The 4,819-nt window shown below is 41.1% G+C and overlaps 1 non-coding gene across 1 annotated transcript; it reads left to right on the top strand.

Moving 5' to 3' along the window:
- Nucleotides 1–2,249: 2,249 nt before the first annotated feature.
- Trnat-ugu lies at nt 2,250–2,323 on the top strand. The gene has a single exon. It is a non-coding gene; the product is annotated as a tRNA-Thr (tRNA).
- The last annotated feature ends 2,496 nt before the right edge of the window (nt 2,324–4,819 follow it).

Raw genomic sequence — 4,819 nt, 5'->3', positions numbered from 1 at the left:
TCTGGTGATCTATACAGTCGAACGCCTTTGATAGGTCGCATAAGACACCAATTGGCAGCCTCTTGCTGTTTATAGACTCTAGAACATCATTTGTGAATGAGAAAATTGCGTTATCTATTGAAACTCCCTTTTGAAAACCAAACTGCTGACTGTTAAATGTTGTGCCTATCTGCGACTCCGCATCTCCGCCATGTGGTGAGTAGCAACTTTCCTTCCATATTGTTGTACTACAAATTTAATTTTATGCTACTGCTTTCACGAGTGGTTTCAAAATGAATTTATTACATTTTATGCCTAATTTTACTGTTATTTTGGACTATAGTTTGTTTTAGGCATTACGAGATCATGGGTGTTTGGAATGTCGGATCATGTCTAGGAAAAATGTGATATTGCTTTCAATATATCACTTAAAATAATGGGTGATTAAAATCATATGTCCCATTGGTTCCAAAGTGAAACCACCTGCTTAAAACAATTGACTGTTTACTTTTTACCCATTTCTTCTTATACTCATTGCTTACTATGATAATAGAGATTAATTATATGAAAAATGTTTAAAAATTATATTCCAAAGTCAAACCACCTCCTGAAAAAAATTCATTGTTTGCATTTGCTGATTTCTTGTCATATTTGTTGCTCATGACAACGATAAAGGTTAATTTTGTGAAAAAAATTTGAAATAGTTTTTTCTTATTGTTGGAACTGATGAGAAAATAGTCCAAAATTGCTCATACAAATGTTCTGTAAGCCACTCCTTTCATGGATCAATCAAATATCCTTACTATTTTTTGATGAATTTCAGCCTGGCATCAGGCTTTCCTACATTTAATTTTATATGGTCAATCCAGTTTAGGTCATTGTGAATGTTTGGTCTGTGGTATGTCAAGCTTGTTGATTTATCTGGTGGTTTGTCAACAGTAGTGTAATTGGACAGTAGTGAATCTCTCTAGCTATTTACACACAGCATGTTGTTATTTGCATTCTGGGCCAACTGCAAGTCTGTACACCAATAACGGATTCATCGCAAGACTTCTTGCACTTTACTACAGCTTTCTGGCATTTCGACCTTCTTACAGAGAACAGTGTCATCTGAAAACAGTCTCACAGAGCAACTGGCATTATACAGTAGATCTTGATTGTATACTGTAATTAGTAAACATCCTTGGAGTTTTAGTAGCTGCTTATGGCAGGTGCTCTGTCGCATATTGGTGTGGATCCAATTGAGTCTGTTAGCAGATGGGATTATACTAGGTACAGCCTTCCCCTCAGATAAAAACTCAATGGTAAACTGGCTGGGCTAGTAGCAGGGGACTTAAAGGGGAGGGGGGGGGGTCACTCTCATGAGTGGCAAAACACCAGTGCTTACTGGTGTCACAGCAGCACATTTTTTTAGGACAGGAAAGTCAGAAAGAAATAGTTTTAAGAGAAGTTAGGATGGAAATAGACCTTCAGTTTAAGAAAGACACTGCATCAGCACAAACAGTTGTTGGTAAAAAAATTTCAGCAATCAGCAGAAATTTTATTTCCAACCACTTACAAAGGGCTGACAGATAAAAACTGAACGCCCACCACAATGGGACCACGCAATGGTTCCATTAAAAAGTAATCACCTCACAAATCAAGACATCTATATATGTACTCAGATGGTATCTGTTCTTTCAGACATGTCCGAAAGAACAGATACCATCGGTCACCATGCAGCTCGTTAGAATGAAATTGTAATGAAATGTACACCCTTAGCTGCTTACAGGCATTGACATACGTCAACGGGGACAGATGAAAATGTGTACCCCGACCGGGACTCGAACCCGGATCTCCTGCTTACATGGCAGACGCTCTATCCATCTGAGCCACTGAGGACACAGAGGATAGTGCGACTACAGGGATTTATCTCTGGCACACCTCCCGCGAAACCCACATTCTCAACGTATTGTCCCGCACTACATTCGTAGTGCCCCCACCCATTATACTCATTTCTTACGTTGCGTTGCCGATTCCCGTAAGAGTTCGGGCACTGTTTGTGCATTCGCACAGAAGAAGAAGATGGTCAAGTGGCCGGTGAGCCTTAACTTCATCTGTGTGAATGCACAAACAGTGCCCGAACTCTTAGGGGAATTGGCAATGCGCCACGAGTAATGAGTATAATGGGTGGGGGCACTACGAATGTAGTGCGGGACAATATGTTGAGAATGTGGGTTTCGTGGGAGGCGTGCCAGATATAAATCCCTGTAGTCATGCTATCCTCTGTGTCCTCGGTGGCTCAGATGGATAGAGCGTCTGCCATGTAAGCAGGAGATCCCGGGTTCGAGTCCCGGTTGGGGCACAGATTTTTTATCTGTCCCCATTGACATATGTCAATGCCTGTAAGCAGCTAAGGGTGTTCATTTCATTGTAATTTCAAGACATCTATCACATTGGCAGAAAAGATCATCAATTCACGTTTCACAGAACAGTCGGCCGCTGACATATCCACAATCTCACCCTCTTGCACTTCCTAGGCTGACTGAAACTGATGTCCACACGTATTTCTTCAGGTCATCAAAGATGTGAAAATCACAGAGTCAATTCAGAGAACCATAGCCTTCATCTGATTGGAGGTGTGGGGATGGGTGTTATCGTGCAATAGGACGATTCAATCAGACAGCATTCCTTGATATTTTGATGTTATAGCACGTCACAGTTTTGGCAGAGTGTTTTCCTGGCATTGCACATTGATTGTGGTTCCACACTTGAGGAACTCGACACGCAGAGGACTCAAGTAGTTGAAGGAGGAGGTTATCGTGACCTTACTGGAAATTGTGTGAACAGCTTTGGATTTCTTAAGCAGGGGAGACATGGGATTTTTCCACTGTCTGTTTCACAATTTGCTCTCTGGCTGGAATCAACCTGCTGCACAATAATGCCTGCCGCCACACCACCAATCGTACCAAAGCTGTGCCTCAACAATTTGGTTGGGAAATACTGCAACATCCTTAATACAGTCTGAATCTTTTGCAGTAAGATTTTTACATCTTTGGCAATGCCTTAACAAGTTTGGTGATTACTTAACCATTCCACGCGTTCAGTTTTCGGACCCCTTATATATTTAAGTCATCATATATTTGAGCACTAACAACTAAAATTAATGAACTACAGTACATATCTGCTTTGGTGAATAACAGTCATCAAATCCATCTGACATAATTTATCTCTATGAACATTATGTGCCCACTGATATATAAGTGTTAAGTGCAACAGGATTTAGATTAGTCTCTTGCTTCTGTAGAGCAGAAATGGAAACAGAAGGAGCTGCTGCATTCATCAGGAATTGTCATCTGCCTAAAGCAGCTTGTGGAAGCATGCAGGACAGAACTAGAATTTCATAATAAATCATTTATGATGGTAAGGGTGTACTGAACGCTACTGGGTAATTTTAATCTGTTCATAGATCACATTGATGTTCTATAGGCCTATGTAACAGCAATAAAAAAAGATAAACCGTGATTCTGATAACTTTAATGTAGATTCTCTTAAAGACTTGTCCAGTAAGGATTTATCAGTTAGTAACACTATCATTCACGTAATCCACACTGTCAACTTCCAAAATAGGGCAGCTAATTGCTCAAACACAGCTATTGATAACAATGCACTATTAATATTATCTGCAGGGTCATTTATATACAACAGGAACAGCAAGGTCCCAACACAATTTCCGCTCATCTGAAGATACTTCTACATCTGACAATAAATGGCCTGTGTTGTGTAGCACCCTTGAATCATGTGGTGGAGTATATTGAGCAACTGGGTACTGGATGTCCCAAAGGCAGAAACTTCTTCCATGCAAATTTGTATGCTCCACCAGTTTAGTGATGGTCAGGTATGTATATAACACAGTGCAGTGGACACAAGTTAATTGATAAACAACATGCACGGTTTTGCATGTAGATCTGCCTTTGACATTGTAGGATTTACTAACGGTGGAACTGGAGTAGGTGGTGGTCGGTTGGTGCACGGAGAAGGATTTACACTATGACAATCACAATGGCAGGAACACTGGAGTGCAGGTAATGGTTTGGGAATGTCATATAGTCTGACTAGGATGGTACGGAGATTAGGAGGGGGTTAGAAGGTGACACTGGTTGGTGCGAGAAAGATATAAGGGAGAGAGGATACCATTTCAGGGCTCAACTTGAAAAAGTTGTAGCTGTGGCCTCATAAAGTAGTACCCAATATTTGAGGCTGACTGCTGAGTGAATCCACTGCTCCCAAAGTTCATTTTCCACAAGGTCCATGACGATAAGATGTGAGATATTAGGGCTTGTATTGACATTTTTAGGCAGTTGTTTTTTCCTCACCCTATTTGCGAGTGGATTAGTACAGGAAATTACTAGTATGATAAAAGCTACCCTCTTTCGTGCTCTGTGCAGTGATTTGAGCAGAGTGATTGTAGATGTAGCAAGTATAGAAGCATTTGAGGCCTGGGTGGTCCTGGGCACGAAGAGGGGTCCGTCGTCACTCTTTTGTAATTGAGAACTGCATTAACGAGAGGGAGAGAGTATGAAATTGCCCAGGAGATTTGTTTGTGAATAAAATCTGTGAGGTAGCTGTAGTTGCGGACAGTCTGTGAGAGACTGTCAGTGTCAGTGTATGTGCTGATGGATTTTGTTGTTGTTGTTGTTGTTGTTGTTGTGGTATTCAGTCTTGAGACGGGTTTGATGCAGCTCTCCGTGCTACTCTATCCTGTACAAGCTTCTTCATCTCCCAGTACCTACTGCAGCCTACATCCTTCTGAATCTGGTTAGTGTATTCATCTCTTGGTCTCCCTCTACGATTTTTACCC

This window comes from Schistocerca americana, chromosome 11, assembly GCF_021461395.2.
Source record: "Schistocerca americana isolate TAMUIC-IGC-003095 chromosome 11, iqSchAmer2.1, whole genome shotgun sequence".
Taxonomy (NCBI): domain Eukaryota; kingdom Metazoa; phylum Arthropoda; class Insecta; order Orthoptera; family Acrididae; genus Schistocerca; species Schistocerca americana.
This window is presented reverse-complemented; position numbering and strand designations above follow the sequence as displayed.